Genomic DNA, 18,148 nt, shown 5'->3' with positions numbered 1-18,148 from the left:
TTCGGCCCAATGGGTATCTATGAAGTTGCCGACTGCCCCACAATCGAGTACTTCTAAGGTTGTCACTTCAGTCTTCTCTAACTTGAGGGTTACCATGAGCACCATCAAACGTGAGTCTTCGGAAGAACCTGATGAGGATACTGTTAAAGTAGTACAAGGACCTGAATCAACCCCTCGGAAGTGAGTCCCAACACTTACCGAGGGCGATCGTTTCCCGATCTTCTGGGTGGAACTTCAGGACAGTCGCATAACAAATGTGAGGATGACCCGCAATACATGCACAGGCAGCCATCCCTACGCCGTTTGCGTTCCTCCGGTGTGAGTGGGGCTCGAGTAGTGCCAATTTGCATAGGTTCTTCCTTAATCTGTCATGAGAAGGGTACCGATGTGGACGAGTGAGGTTCCAAGGGAGGGGGTACATTGAACTTAGTCTTTTTCTTTTCCATGCGTCGTTCTGTCATTCTGAAGTCGATTCGAAGAGTAGCTGTAAGGAGATCGGCAAAGGATGTAGGTCTTTCAATCCTGGCCAGTTCATCTTTTAGGTCTTCTCTCAATCCACGTTGAAAGATGGCATACTGAGCCTGCTCCTGCCAACCTGCTTCAGCTGCTACCTGTTTAAAGGTGGTTATGTATGTCAGAAGATCTGAATTCCCTTGTCAAATATCAAGAAGATCTTCCGATGCCATAAAAGTGCTTTCGGTACGCAGGAAGGTCTGCTGCATCAAGGCCTTGAACGCACTATAGTCCTGCAGTAGCGGGTCAGGCTGGTTTACTAGAGGGGTGGCCCATGCCAGGGCATTACCCATCATATGGGTAATCATAAACCCCACCTTGGCGTGATCGGAGGCAAAGGCTTGGGGGCGGAATGAAAAGTGTAGATTGCAAGCGTCCAGGAATTCCTTGACTTTCTTCGGAGAGCCGTCAAGTTTTCCCGACACCAGAGGAAGCGGAGGTAGATCTGCAGAGGGTCGTTCCCTCTCAGTCATACGTTGCTGCAAGGTGGTATTAGCTGCTTTTAGGTTCTGTACTTCCAAATTCAAACTCTGTACTGCGGCTACAAGTTCTTGTACTTGTTGCGGAGTGGCCATCTCAATTTCTGTTGGGCTTTGCAAACTGTCACCAGAATCAGTGATATCCTCGTCGGAAAAAGTAGACTCCAAATCTCCTCCCTCCCCTAGCTCCTCACCTTCGTCCTCCTTCCTGGAACCCTTCCTCTCCTTTCTTCTGGTACTCTCCTTTTTTTTGTGGAGATAAGGACGACCAGGGAAGGAAGCCACCATGCCACCAGATGAGGTGACCAAGGGCCCCCCCGGGAGCGCCAAGAGGGGAAAAAGCCCAAAGGCACACAAAACCCCTGAGAGACCTCGGTGTCAGCTGGAGAGATACGCAGGCGGAACACTCTTGAGACAAATGCAGGGCAAGGTGAATCAACCCAAGGAGAGATGGCGGTTAAGATCATGGAGGGGTGAAGTCCAGAGAGGCAACTATGACCCAGTACATGGGGTAACAGGCAACGAGCAAGTAGAACGTGTAGAATAATGCAATCCAATAGGCAGGCCGGGATCTGGTACACGTGTGAGCAGTAACAGAGAAAAGAAAACCCACGAGAAGCAGTAAGCAGATTCTAATGGGGGCGAAGGCAGAACAAGGAAGAGGACAGGGAGAAAAAACAGGAAGAGAGAGAAGGTAAGCTACGAAGAATGGGGGAAGAGAAAGAGAGAGATAAACTATAACAAGAAAAAAGGAAACACGGATGAGAATAGAAGGGGGCAAGGAGAAAGGAAAGGAAGAGAGATCCAATAAGGAATGCCGGTGAAGAAGAACCGAACAAAGCAGGAAACAACAGAAAAGCCACTGAAAACACAGTCGGCGGGCTGGACGGAAACAATGAACACAGGGAGCGATAGCAACAAGCGGAGTAACCGGAAGCGTTGCGAAGCATCCGCAGCCCGGAAGAGGTGGAATAAATACTCCGGGCCGCGCCTACGGGCAACAACTAGACCGGTGATAGAAAGATTGTGACGGGTAGGCAGCCACGGCGCGACGGGAAGACGATCATCTCCCGCACCGCCAGCGGCTCCACAAGCGCCACCCGCCTCGTGGCATGACACTCATACACACCTTAACACCCAGAGACCAGACCCCCACCTGCCCCAACACTTCCTCACTAGTCCACACCGCTGAAACAATCAAAGGTGCACTTATCAATGTGAGATCCTTAGTCGCCCTCAACATAAGGCACATTCAAAACCAATCTTTCCCTTCCGCCGAACTACTCACCATCAAATTGTCCACAACCCATACAAGCACTATTACCATCCACCTTATCTACAGACCTCTAGGCCCCATAATGTCCTTCAACGATGACATAGCTCTCTTACTCTCCAACAACACCAAACACAACTCACAACTTCTCATTCTAGGCAACTTCAACTTAGGTCTCAATGACCAGAAAGACGACAATGCAAATACCATAGCCAACACCATTTACGAACTTGGTTTCACCCATCACATCTCACAACCCACCCACAACAAAGGCCGCATCCTTGACTGGATAGCCGATCTCAACTGCACCACCACCATCCTCTCCAATACTCCATGTGCCTGGACCGACTACCACCTCATCACCTTCACCATCAATAAAGGCACCCAAACACCAGCCCCGGCTCCTAATGCACCACCAACACGCACTAGAAATAGTAAAAACATCACAGTTAAGAAACTCCTTCCTTTACTCCAACCTATCATCGACCTCTCACCCACCATCACCAACCCCACGGAATTAGTAGACCTCTACAACACAACCATCCTCAAGGCTATAAACACCATAGCACCTCTCAAACATCAGAAAGCCAAACCACACGTGCATCTCAACTCCTGGTTCACTCCTGAACTAAAAATACTCTGCAAATCTAAAAGACAAGCTGAACTTCTTTGGAAACAAATGCCCACCACCACCAACAAGACAGCATACACACTTGCCTCCAACACCTACAAGACAGCCATCATCCAGACAAAAAATACATGTACAATGAAAGAATCTGCAATGTCAAATCCAACACCAAAGAGCTCTTCAACATTCTCAGTGATCTCGAAACCCCCGCTCCCACTCCTGATACCTGCAATAAAGACATATCTTGGTGCACCAACATTCAAGATGCACTCCTAGGCAAAATTGCCATGTTACAAGCCAAAATTGTAACTAAGAAAGAAAGCCTCACCTTCTCTGATAACACCGCCCCCTCACCAATTCACATACAGTGGACGCCGACAATCTATTTGAGTTCTCCTCCATATCCATCAAAGATGTGGAAGACATAATTAACTCACTTAAACCATCCAAGTGCCAAGGCGATATCTGCCCAGCGACCATTATCAAAGACGCAGCCAAACATCTTGCTCCCTTCATTACATCACTGATTAACTCATTGTTTACATCTAGCATAGTGCCCAACAATTTGAAGGACTCCTGGGTTCTTCCACTATTAAAGAAGCCTACCCTCGACCCTAGTGTCCCAACAAACTACAGACCCATCACGACTGTCCCCTTCCTCCTCAAAATCGTTGACAGAGCTGCCTATCTACAGAACCACCTAGAGAAAATAACCTTTTAGGACTCAGACAATCAGGTTTCCGACCCAAACACGGCACCGAGACTGCCTTGATCGACCTCAAGACACAAATGGACAACATCAAAGACAATGGCAAACCTGCACTTCTCCTCCTCCTCGACCTATCAGCGGCGTTCGATTTGGTCAACCATGACATCCTCTGTAAACACCTTACCTCAGCAGCCAAATTCTCTGACAAAGCCAATGCTTGGATCCAGTCCTTCCTGAATAATAGAACCATGAGGGTTTTTTCCCCAACAGCCTCTGCCAACCCAGCCCCAGTCACATGTGGTGTCCCGCAGGGCTCCTGTGTCTCCCCCATACTATATAATGTATTCACTAAACCCCTCTTCGACATACTGGACAGTTTGGGTGTCATCTACACGAATTACGCAGACAACACGCAAATACTTATCCCCCTAACAGGCGACTATGCCATTGATAATACAGCTCTCAACAACATCTACTTCATTATCCAAGAATGGATGGCTAAGCACGGCCTATGCCTCAACGACAACAAGACCGAGCTTCTTCTCCTAGGCACCCAACCCAGACTCAAGAAACTAGACAAACTGTATCAGACATTCTCTATCCATGGGAACATCATCTCTGTATCCAACAATGTCAAAACCCTCAGGATCTACCTTGACTCTTCCATCACTTTGACAAGACAAATCAACGCCATCTCTTCTGCCACCGCTTACACCTGTAAACTTATCAATGCCAGGAGACCATATCTCTCACCCTCCAACTGTACCACACTAGCCAGAGAGCTTGTCCTCTCCAAAGTCGACTACTGCAACGCTCTATATCTAGGCACCAGCCAAAAAAAACATCAACAAGCTACAAGTTATTGAAAATAACGCCCTACGAGCAGCTCTTAACGTTGGCAAACATGAACACATATCTGACACCAGAAGATCTTGCAATTGGCAATCTATATCACAGAGAATTGAATACAAAACGCTCTCGCTTACGCACAAGTGCATATCTAACCAAGCACCCAGATACCTATCTGACAACTTCACATTACACATCTCACCTCGCCCAACCAGGTCAGCGCTAACACACTGTCTAACCAACCCCAAATACAAACTCAAAAAAGCAGACGGCGTAAGCTTTCCCGTGCAGGCCTCCAAACCTTGGAACTCACTGCCACTGCATCTCTGATCAGAACCCTCTTTCCATAGATTCAGATACAGCGTAAAATCATGGTTACTAACCAACGAAGCCTGAATTACTGACACTATTCTACTAACTGTTCATACCGCCCACTACCCAGCAATCCATTCACTACGACACGTTACTGATCTTGTTAAAACAAGTTCTTTGACATAACCTATGTTTGCCATACTCTGCATTTATCTGTACTTACCTGTTTAATGTACCAAATCTGTAATGTATTGTACTACTCTGCAATGTTTGTTATCAATCATAGCGCCTGGATGCCCCAGGGCCAGGCGGCGCTTTACAAATAATAAACTAAACTAAACTATAGAGCATTATTATCATAACCTTTTCTGTGTTTCACATCTCATGACGGAAGAGTGTAAGAAAGCACATGAGCTGGGGTACTGGGAGCATTGACAGTTGGCAATAGAGTGTTCATGGGATGCATAGTTTCCAAGTACCAAAACATTGGGATCAATGTAAATACAATACAGATAGATATGATGATCAGGAGCAGGTTAGTCTTTGTAAACCAAGTCTTTCTTGGGGCAGATTTAATGTCAGTGTCTATATGTCTATCAATGGCAGCATCAGTGCAGACGGCAGCAGGAGCGAATACAGACATCATTTATGAAGCTTATTTAAAAAAAAAGTTTTCTCAGTGTCCGTCAGAAAAGTTCTCCATGGCAACACACGTTGTCAGCAAAGTTAAAACAAGTTCAGTTCAGCCTGCTTGGGATGGCAGCAAGCTGGTGTTTACCTCAACAGCTCCAAGAAGGCAGGAACAACTATCAATATACATTTTTCATAGTGTCGGTACCTTTTGCCCCTGCTTGTTCACGCTAGGTTGCGAAGGCCTTCACTTTCAATGATAGCACCGGGAAACTGCGTGTCAAGCTCTCATTCGATACAGCTCATACGCTCCCTTTCCCTAGGCCTCCGTTCCCAGCTCTGTCTGTGAGCTAGAAACAAAGGCGAAACAATAGCTGCTGCTTACTTCCGATTTCGTGAACGCAGATTGTACCTTACAGCTCCAGTTACAGTGTGATCGATGAACAATGCACTGTCGTTGTTTGCAGCAGATGCAAAATCAGTGCCATTGGGTGATGCAATTCGTGATGATGAGGCAGCAGTCGAACAATGTTGAGGTAGCACTGATGTTTCAATTTTCGTTGCAGTCTCCCCAGGCCCCTTCTCGGGCTTAGGAAGGAATTCTGGCTGAAATTCGGCGCTGACTTTGTGATCAATCATGGCTGGCTTACTTTCAACGTCAGGACTATCGATCTCTTTCTCATGTGGCAAAGGAAACAGGATTCTTTTTGTGTGTGTTGCGTGGATCCAATGCTTTTGACCATTCACTCGTACTGCAGTCTGCGTGGCCAGTAGCACCTGGTATGGTCCCTTCCAATGCGGTGCAAGCAAAGATTTTCTTTCAACGTTTTTCACAAGGGCCCAGTCTCCCAGTTGCAGACAATGTCCTAGGCCTGTATATCTGACATGAAGAGCCTCCTGAACCTGCTGATGAATCAAACACAAGTTTTGAGTCAACTGTCTACAATAGTCAGTGAGCAATGGGTATTTAACATCCTTCAATCTCTTTGGACGTGGCACATTCCAGACATTGGCCGGTCTCCCCATGATTATTTCATATGGGGAGAGACCAGTCCTTGCCTGCACAGACGTGTGCATACACAGTAATGCATCGCCCCATTTCAAATTGCTTTCGGTGCATATCTTGGGCAGTTTATTTTTCAATATACCGTTTTGGCATTCTACCAAACCGGCACTCATCGGGTGCCTAGCTGAATGGAATTGCTTATCGATTTGGAGGCCTGCACAAATCTGTAATATCAAGGCCTCTATGAAATGCGGACCATTGTCTGACCATATGACACATGGTAACCCAAACCTGGGAAAGTACTCTTTTAACATGGATTTCGCTGTTGACATGGCTGAACAATCTTTCAGGGGATAGGCCTCCACGCATTTGCTAAATGCACAAACCACTACGAGGAAATATTTATAGTTCTGGCATCTTTCCATTTCTATGAAGTCAAAATGGATTACCTCAAAGGGCATAGACGGAGGACCAAAACTTCCTACTGGTGTCACTGTTCCTTTCCCAATGTTATGTTGCAAACAAGTAATGCAATTCTCAACCAATCTCTCAGCAGTTTTCTTAATGTTGGCATTGTACCATACAAAATCAAGGTGCTGAGACAATTTTTTTCGCGCATATATGCTTTGGACTATGGGCCATGGTAACCATTGCCATAACATATGCATTTGGCAATATCCATATATTATTTTCTTTGTCCACCCAACAACCCTCACGATCTAATTCTGCTGGACCCTCGGACCATTGTTTTATTTCATCTGGAGTGGCTTCTACTTGTATCTCTTAAACTGTCTCAATTCCATCCTCTATAATGCAGGACACTCTCTCTGCTGTTTCGACATAGATTTTTGTGTGCAAATCAGTGGCAGTTTGTTTCGCAATTCGGTCTGCAAATGCGTTTCCCTTTCCTACATTACACGTTATTTTTTTATGTGCATCCCATTTCATTATTGCTTACCGCTTGGGAAGCGCAAGTACTGACAACAGCCTCACTATCAAAGTGGCATGTTGAATCTTAGTTCCATGTAACATCAGGAAGCCCATTTCAGCCCATAATCGGGCAAAATTGTGGACCACCCCAAAAGCATGTTGGCTGTCAGAGTATATTTTCACACTAAGGTTTGCAGAAATTTCACATGCTTTGACTAGCGTTATTATTTCCGCAGCTTGTGCTGAGTTATATGGGATTCATTTGCTCTCTAGAATAGTTTTCTGTGTAGTTATGGCATAAGCAGCAGTTGATGTGCCATTTGGTAGTTTAAAACAAGAGCCATTGCAAAACAGTTCTCCATCTGGCTCTTTCAGGGGAGTATCAGTTAAATCAATTCTTCCTTTTGTCTCTTGCTCAGTAATAATTAAGCAATCATGTGATAATTGTTTCTCACTCCCTTTTTCACTGGGAGGGGGCAATAACTCGGCCGGATATAAAGCGCAACATCTCTTAATTTGAATATGCGGTGCAAATAGGATAATTTCATACCTTGTTAGTCGTGCAGATGTGATCTGTTGCATTTGCGTTCTAATTAGAAGAACGTCTACTGAATGGGGTACCATCACGTTTAAAAAGGGTGACCTAAAACCATCCCCTTGGTTTGTTTTACTGACGCTGCAGTTGCAGCAACAGCTCGCAAGCAACGTGGCAAAGCACATGCAACAGTATCCAACGTGGAAGAAAAATAACCGCATGGTCTATTTCTGCCCCTGTGTTCCTGAGTCAAGACAGCCAAAGCACATCCATCATTTTCATGTACAAATAACATAAAACACTTCTCATAATTTGCCGTGCCCAAAACCGCAGCTGAGCATAAAGCAGCTCTGAGTAGGTCAAAAGCTTTTTGACACTCCATGTTCCATGGCAAAGGTAAGGTAACATCCTTCCTTGTCAATGCCACTATGGGTTTCACAATCATTGAAAAATTAGCAATCCAGTACCTACAATATGAAGCCATGCCAATTAAAGCCCTGACTTCCTTCTGCGTGTTTGGAATAGGCATATCAGAGATGCTTTCTATGCGTTCTGGTGTCAATATTCTTCCCTCCATCGATAGGAGGTAGCCTAAATTGGCCACCCCCTCTTGAAAATACTGGAATTTCTTTAATGATGCCTTGTGACCGTGTGCCGCTAAATGTTTCAACAAAGCGACAGTGCTTTCTTTACAAATGTCCTCTGAGTCTGTTGCTATAAGCAGATCATCAATATACTGTAACAATATACGCCCTCGTAGTAATTCAAGCAAGTCCAGTTGTTCCTTCAATGCTCTATTGTAAATACTTGGACTCTCAGTGTAGCCTTGTGGAATATGTGTGAATGTGAATGAGCGCCCTCCTAATGTAAAAGCAAACAAATATCTACTCTCTGGATGTACAGGAATACTAAAGAATGCGTTCTTCAAGTCAATCACACTGAAGTGTGATGCGGAAGCTGGAATAATAGTCAAAATCGTGGTTACATCGGGGACTAACAGGAATTGGGGATCAACTACTTTGTTAACCGCACGTAAATCAATTATAAAACGGTAAGGGATATCATTACCTCCTTTCTTGTAAACTGGAAGAATCGGGCTATTGCAGACACTACCAGAAATCTCTTCAATTACATTTATAGCAATTAAGTCTGACACAATATATTTCAACGATCTTTCACCCTCACTCAAAATTTTGTATTGCGGAATACGCAGTAATTTAATTCCTTCCTTCAAAATAATTTTCACTGGTTCTACTTTCAAACATCCAACATCATTATCGTTCACTACCCATATACAAGCCGGCACTTCACTCAATTCAGTCGGTAATGGCATGGATACAAATTGCGATACGGGAGTTTGTTGTGGTGAAATCGGCAAATACACTCCATTAGGAGAACAATAAATTACCGCATTCAATTTCTTCAATAGATTTAATCCCAACAAATCTTTGCCGCAATTTGGCATCAAAAGAAATGGGCAAGATTCAGTAAATGGACCTATTGTGATTGCCACTGGTTGTGAAACTGGACTAATTACTGGCATCCCTGAGAACCCTACTGAGACATTTCTATGCCCTGACAGTGGTATATTTGGAACCCGCTGATGGTCGATCGAACATTTTTGTGCACCGGTGTCCACTAGAAAAATGTGCTCCCCATTCCCAACTTTCATTTCTACGTAGGGCTGTTTCTGGTCAATGGGAATAGGCACTGGTTCCAACCCCTTAGGGGAACAGTACATCATGAGATGTAAAGTCTCCAGAGTAATATACATTGGAGGGATTAGCAAAAACATTTCCACCATTCATGGTGTTCTGTTGTTGATTCTGATTAACCTGATTATTCTGAAATTGTGGCTTCATCTGATTTCTATTCAGACCTGCTATTCCTGGATGACCTCTAAACGGTCTTCTCGAAATAGTTCCATTTCTATTATGTAATTGTGAGCACTGTGCTCGCCAATGGCATTCTTGTCTACAATAGGCACATTGATTTATACCTATTGGACCCCCTTGCATGTTGGATGATAATGCAAATTGGACTCCAGACGGTGCGTTCCTGCCACCTCTATTATTTTTGGCTACCTGTTGCAGTAACACTCTGGTTTTCAAATCTCCTTTCTCCCTTATTTCCTTATCCTTTTCTGAATTTACTCGGTTCTCATAATATTGGGCCATATGTAATACTTCGCTTTGTGATTTTGCTTGCTATGCACTTTCAGATGTCATTATTAATGTCTGAATTTTCAGTAACAATCCTTGCACAAACTTATCAATAAATAATCTCTTCCCTGGTTCGGTACTTAGATCTTGACCACTAAAATCTGCAAATACATCTTCAAACCGGTTTAAAAAAATCTGTCTGCCGATTTGCCTTGTAAGCAAGCAGTCAATTTATCCCAAACTATTCTCTTCTCAGGCACTAAAGTTTTCAATTTCTCTACTATCCGTGAAGGCAAAGTTAAATTTACTTGCGGAGGCTTCTCCCCAGCCTTTCTCTCACTATCAACTCTAATCAAAGTTTCCCATGTATCGCTTAACATCGGCGCATCATTTTTATTTCTAATCTGCTTCCATATGGCCGCAGGAAGAATCACAGGGAACAGTAAATCAATGTCACTCAGTGTAAAAACAGATGAATTTAAAACGGATTCAATTTCTGCTTTACAGTATTCACTTCTTGTCTAGAAAAGGGAACATGTACAAACTGTGCGATATAATGTGCTTCTATCATTCGCTCTGGAGTCGCTCCATCGGCAGCAACCTCTACTTTCGGGACAAACGTGGGAGGCACCTCCATCATCGGTAATTGCAAAGTAGGGGATTCTACATCTGTTTGTCTATTAAGCAACAAAGCCAAATCAAGAGAAAGGCAATCGTTCCAGTGTCAGGCTAAAATGCTCTTTTATAAATCATCATTAAATCAGCAGCACAACACACCTTCTTCTTCATACATTCATCCTGTAAATGCTACACCATAACCTGTAACACCTTTCTCTGCATTTTTGGTGTATACTGACTAAACGTATCATGCACTTCAATCGGGGAAATGGCAGCATCCGTAATCCATCTAAGCGCATCTCGCGTACAAATTCGCATCTCTTCATTAACAGGTTTCAACGGCGGAAGAAACCGTTTCTGAACATATGACATATGCGGTTCACGTTTACTCATTATCTCTTTATGAAACCGATCAAGTTCTCGCTTAAATACAAATATTCGCCCTACATGTTTTCGTATTTTCGCTGCATTATCTCGCAAATTAGAAAGGACAATCAAATCACGCAACTCTTGCGGTACCACTGTATTAGTCAAATCACTCCATATTTCAACAAGGTAATCTCCTATACATTCTAACAATACCTGCTTTTTACCAAGGCCTCTATGATCAGATATGGAACTTTGCACAGCCACTTCATTGCCATGATCAATATACGTGTCAGCCCATTGTTTCAGTGAATCTTTCCGTCCCTTGCTAATCGTACTACGAGTCAGTCCAATGCTTCCTCTTTCAGGCCCCATTGATGCAGAACTGCCAGCTAGAGCGTATAACTCATGCTCTGAAGTAGGTAGAGGAAATTATGTCACGGGCGTGGATGGCATGGCTACTGCAGGTGCAGATGGAATCGTGGGAATAGCAACAGGAAGAGGTACATAAGGAAGCGGTGCAACTGGGTCAGTGCTTGGATGTTCATTTCTTCACTCATTTAGTATCTTATTTATCAGTTTGTCTAATGTATGCAAATCTTGTGAAGGATATATTTTCTGTATGTCTAATTGAAAGGCCCTTTCCATGTTCCTAATGGCTTCTGTCTGCTTCTGCTGATCATGCTCTAGCACTTTCTCTGAATTTGATTTATGTCTACGTGCGTGTTTCTCTCTACTTTTTTTTTATAACACATTTTAGTACATTTTGTGCGCTAATACAAAAACATACAAAACGCAACCATATAACTTTGCATACAAATGGCAGAGTAGTACAAGCGGATATGATCTAGATATAAGCAGACGTGGAAACACAGTTGTTGTGAGATATAGATGAGAACAAGTCAGCAAATGGCCGTTTACATACTAGTCTTTCTCAAGCAGCCTCAAAAGGTGATGTTATCGTTCGTGGGTGGCCTTGGCAGAGTTGCGCAACAAGCTTGTTGTCCATTCTGGATCTGAGTTATAATGCCTGTTCCCATTTACCCCAGATTGTGTCTGCTTTGCCCGGACAGCCTCTAGCTTGGTAGACTCGCCGTTCCATTAGGATGATGGCGTCCACATCTGACATCCATTGGTCATATTTCAGGGTAACTTCTGAGCCCCACAATTGCGCAATGTTCCTTTTGGCAATTCCTGTGGCTGACGAGAGAAGAAGCTTTTCAAAGCGAGACATGTCTCCTGCATCTTCAACGCCCAAAGAAGGAGTTTAGGGTCTATTGGGATCGGGCGGCACATAACTTTAGTGAGTCTTTCGCTACACTTATGCCAGAAGTGTTGTATACGTGTACATTGCCAGAGGATATGATAGAAGGTCCCTTCTTCCTGTTTGCAGCGTAGGCATTTGGGGTTGGTCGTTTTGCCCCAATTATACAAAGCTACTCAGGGATAATATATCCTATGAAGAATCTTCAATTGAACAAGCCTGATTCTTGTGGAGATGGCAGAGTCTCTAGGATACATCAGAGTCGAGATCCAGTCTTCAGGTAATATTGGGCCCACATTGCATTCCCATTTCATCTTCAGATTCAGCAGCTCTTTTGTGGCAAATGAGGAGATAGCGTTGTACATAGTAGACGTGACCTTGTTATTCACACTGTCTATGACTATATTCCTTTCCATATTCGTACATTCCGGCATGTCCGCCATTTGGGCCCTATGTAAGGTGAGTGCATGTTGTAATTGTCCATAGTGATAGTGTTCAGTGTCCGGGAGACCATATGATGCCACAAGCTCGGGAAACTGTATCAACTGATCGTTCACGAATACCTGCTGAATGGTCAGTATGCCGGCTGTTACCCAGTTTGGCCATTTCGGGAGATTGCTGAGGCTCGAGAGGTGAGCATTGTTCCAGATGGGTTGGACTGGGGTAATTTTGTTGTCCCATCCTAGGTGTTTGTGTACTTCCTTCCACACCAAGGCTGTATATGCTACTATCGTACATTCAGGAGGGTGAGTCTGTTTACAGTAGAGGCTTTCAATCGGGGACATGCCGTATCGTGCAGCTAATTCGGCTTTTATATGCGGAATGGACGGGTCTCCGTGCAATATATCATTGACTGTTGCCATCTGTGTCGCCCAGTAGTAGATCTGGATGTTTGGAAGTCCTATTCCCCCCTCCCAGACTGGGCATTGGAGGGTTTTGAGGGCAATTCTCGGTTGTTTCCCACCCCAAAGGAGTTTACGTGTTGTTCCATCTATTCTACGGAACTCTTCGGTGGGGACATGGAGAGGGGCGTTTTGAAGGATGTATAAGAACCGGGATAGGGCCAGCATCTTAAAGAGCGCCGCCCTGCCTAGCAATGTCAGTGGCAATGCTTGCCAGGGGGCTGCATCTTGCTCGTATCTTTTAACTAGTGGATGCAAGTTTCGTTTTACATAGCTATCCAGCCCATTGGTGATTAGAATGCCCAGGTAGCGGAACTGAGTGGTTTCTACTTGATATGGGAAGCCCGATGCTGGTATGCAGTCTACCCCTTTTACCGGAAACAGCACATATTTGGACCAGTTTACTCTAAGTCCACTGGAAGGCTCCATAGTTAATCAGTAGTTGCGTGACCACGGGGCAGGAGGTCGCTGGATCGCCCAGGTATACTAAGAGGTCATCCGCATAGAGGGATATCCTATCTTCCCAGTTCGGCCCCCATCTGAAGCCAGTCCACGTGGTGGTGTCCCGCAGAAGGACTGCCAGTGGTTCCATTATTAGTGCAAACACCATTGCCGAGAGCGGGCAACCTTGTCTGGTTCCTTTCCCTAATCGGATATTACGCGAGGGCCACCCGTTTACTCTGACCTCTGCCGTTGGATTGTTGTAGAGGAGTTGTATCCATTACATGAACAGCTCCCCAAATTGCATCGTGCGCATTATTGCCCATAAGGCCTCCCAGTGAACTGAGTCAAATGCTTTTTCAAAATCTATGGCCAACAATGCGAGTGATTGTTGCAAAGCAGGTGCTCTCTCCAGCGCCATGTGCAGCCTGCAAATGTTCATTCTCGTGGACCTTTGAGGCATGAAGCTGCATTGGTCAGGGTGGATCAGTGACGTAATGACCAATTGTAGCCTGTTGGCTAGTATTTTGGCTAGTATTTTGGCTTCACTGTTGATTAGGGATATGGGTCGGTAGGAGGTGCATTCCTCTTGGGGTTTACCCTTTTTGGGGATCACTACGATGGTGGCTTTACGGAGGTCTGGTGGGAGTTCACCCTTGGCTAGGGAGTGTTCGAACATGTTGAGCAAGTGAATGGGTATATCTAGATGGTTCAGCTTTTTCCAGATGTCAAGTAGGAACACATTGGGACCTGGGGTCTTGCCTGTTTGGAGTTGGGCAATGGCTGTTGATATTTCGTCAGCCGTAATTTTGTTGTCAAGAGTGGTAGCTTGTTCTGTGGTAAGTGTTGGGAGGTCAATGTCGTTCAGTATGGTGCTGACTACAGCATTGCTGGGGGGTTTGTAAAGGTCCTCGTAGAATTCTGCAAAACGTTCTGCAATCTCCGCATCGGAGTAGACAAGATCTGCATTCGAGGTTCTGATGCATTTCACCTTCTGTTGTCCTTCGTCGCGCTTTTCCAGCCACGCAAGCATTTTGCCTGCTTTTTCCCCCGTTTCGTACAGACATGCTTTCATAGCAATGTGTGCCTTTTTGGCACAGTTTAAGGCTAAATTGTGGAGCTTCTTCTGGGCCATTATAAGGGCTCTGTTCGTCTCCGGGTGTCTCTGGCAATGTGATCTAATTCCTTGGACGTGACTTCGCTTTCGGCTTCGGTGATTCTCTCGCATTGTACCTTCTTTTTTGCCGATGTCCATGAGATGATTTCACCGCGTAGGACTGGTTTGTATGCTTCCCATAGTGTATTTGGATTGTCAACCGAGCCTGCGTTCAATTCAAAATAGTTGGAAGTAGCTGCCTCCATCTTTTCTTGAAGGTCCGGGAACCCCAAGTAGTAGGTGTTCAGCCGTCACAAGGGGGGTGGTCGTGTACTTGCCATTTCCAGTTCGAGTACCAGTGGGTGTGGTCGGAGATCCCCCGCGGGAGGAAGAATGCGCTGCATACTTTATGAATATTTTGGCATGGTAAGAAGAAGTAGTCTATTCTGGACATCGAGGCGTGGGCCCCAGAATGGAAAGAATACTGTCGAACCTCAGCGTACAGGTCTCTCCACAAGTCACACAGGCCCAATGCTGACATGAAGGAAGCCAATTTGGTAGTGGTGGCGGGATTCCTGGCTCTCAAGTGCGTGCGATCGAGGATATTGTTCGATGGAGATATTGTTCACCTGATCAATCAATTCATCTCTCAGGACACAATTCGCCCTTATACAGGTGCAACCAACAATCGTCACAACTACGTGTCTGGCACAATTTGCGTCACTTCCAGGACTCTAGCCTCGATACTCTCTGGCCGCTGCTTGTCGATCAGGGATCGGCTGTGTATAGATCTGCAGAGGTGTCTCTAATCACTTCTGCAGGGGCACCCCGAACACCTTTCCCGATCCCGGTCCAACAGCTTCGTCCTTGACTCGTCCTTGCCTTCAACATATGAGATGGAGCTTCACAGGGAGGGTTCCTATTCGGGCGCCATCTTTGTTAGTCCATACATGGAATAAATGCACAATAACCATATATTCAATGACACGTCAGTCGTGAGGTTCGATTTCCAAACAAGTCTATTTTTATTCAAAAGTATCTCAGTCGGCCGACTGGGTCTCAACGCCTCACAACGTGTGTTCCCAGACACTGTGAGATGCGAGAGAGCGAACATCGCTCAAGCAGTCATATGTATACATAATACATCATAATTTGCTAATGCTATTCGACCCGCCCTTATACAGGTCATGCAGGCAATGGTTCAGTAATTGACAGTTATGACAAGTCTTCATTTAGTCTAAACATTAGTTATTCTAGCAAAGGCTGCAGAGACAGTTTTCTGTTATGAGGAACATGGGGCACTGGCACAGGGAGGATATCTTGTTCTTAGCAGAGAGACATTCCATACAACGTTATCTGTTTGCTGCAGCTCATGAGCTAAGGGTCAAACAGTTCTGAGGCAGAGAAAATACCATCCTTCCTGAAGGAGCACCGCTAGTTGCATATAATTCATATTTAACTGCCTTTTACAACAGCGCTTGCCAGACAAACCGGCACCTGGGCTACTGATTAGGCATGGCTCATGCACAGCTTCAAGGCCTCAGTGAGGGGGAAACAATGTATTTCTGCATGGCTCTACATTCCTGTCTACGTTAGCATTTCAGAGTTTAAGCTGTGGCCTCGCACCGTGTGTGGATCTGAAGCATAGAATATATTTGCAAAGTGTTACAAAAAAAAAATGGCAGGCATTTACAAAATGGACACCCTATGGTCACATTCAGGTTTCACAGTTTGCAATGTTTGTCACATGATGCGATTTGCTTCTGGCCAACATACTATTCATATCATTTGAGCTATGTGATTACATTTCTGGTATAACACCATGACCTATACGGCCATAACTGATGTGCTACTGATGTCATGGAACAATTAGCACACACAAATGTAAACTGTATGTCATTGATGCCAACTCTTGCAAGCTGTGCACAATTCAATGAAACAATGTTGAAAAAAGAAATGAAACCAATAGTTAAAATTTGCTCCACAGGCAAACTGGACGTGCACGGTATGACACTACCCATGTGTGAACAAGCCACAGCAAGACTAAATACCTTAGAAAACTCTATCTCTAACACAGCTGGTTTAGAGAAAATATTAAAATAATCTCTAAATTGTAATGCTCAAAGGTAACCTCTACGTGGAGCAAGGACTAGTTAATGGAGCACTTGGTACAGTTGTTGGCTTTTAAACATACCCACGTGACAACAACATTCAGTTTGTCAATATTCACTTTGACAAACTATCAGAGGTTAAAAGAATAGGAAGCTCAACAGTTTGATGTTCTTTTCAAAGACATGTATGTACGCAGAGAACAATTTCCTCTATCTCTAGCATACGCAGTCACCATTCATAAATCACAAGGTCTTACCCTAGATCAAACATTGATAGATATTGGCAGCACAGTGTTTAAAGAAGCCATGAGCTATGTAGCACTATCACGCCTATTTCTAGTCAACTTTGATGCAGGTAAAGTAAACGCTGATATTCCTTGCATTCTAGAATACAATAGACTACATGCACTCTACGCACCCCATCTCAAAAACTATCTTGTTCCTCAAAAAGCAAATGTTTGTAAAAGAAAACTAGTTCAGACTCAAATTATACGGGATCTAACAACCATACCTCCAAAGAAATTTAAAGAAGCTAATATTTCATCAATGACCACAACCAAAGAAGGATCTACTGAACAAACAAAACCAATTACATCTTCAAAGAAACAACGCACAGTTCCAATAAATGTCTTAGCCACAGAACTGTCTGGTCTATTCAAATTTTCAAATACAACTCGTGTAAATTGCTATGCAAATGTAGCAATCAATATTCTATTCCAATTGCCACCAATTGAAAACATTTACTTAAACTGTGGGATGTATCAACCCACTCATCCAAGCCCGGCAACATCACTGTGCATTGCTGGCAGCAGAAACATCATAATGGCCGCCGGAAAGCATGCTGCTCGCTAGAAATGAACAGAAATTGCACAGTGAAAACCTGAAAAATAGGCCACCATCTACTTTTGCCTATCTTAGTGAGCACAGTAGATCAATGCCAAAACCACCATTGGGCTACCCACAAAGTAGCCTGAAACCGCTTGGAAATAGCAATGGTGATTGAAAAAGAAACACAGAGCTGTTTGAAAATCCGTTTCCTTGATTGTCAAAAAATTGCTAAAATCATGGCTCACAAATCACCTAAAAGATCCAACCTCTTTGTTGGGTGTTCCACATAATTTACTGCAAGAATCCACACAAATACAATGTCAGCAAAAATCATATGTTCTCAGAACAAAATCCTATTTTAAGGATATTTGATGGAAAGACAGCTGTCAAAATGGGTGTAGTACCGTTAATCGCCTCTGTCAGGTGCTGGCAATTTATAATTCTGACAGGTGAACTGGTGTTTCAGAAGTTAAATATGCCAAAGAAGAGAATTCCA

This window comes from Ambystoma mexicanum, chromosome 5q (genome assembly GCF_040938575.1).
Source record: "Ambystoma mexicanum isolate Mex_15411 chromosome 5q, UKY_AmexF1_1, whole genome shotgun sequence".
NCBI lineage: Eukaryota > Metazoa > Chordata > Amphibia > Caudata > Ambystomatidae > Ambystoma > Ambystoma mexicanum.
This window is presented reverse-complemented; position numbering follows the sequence as displayed.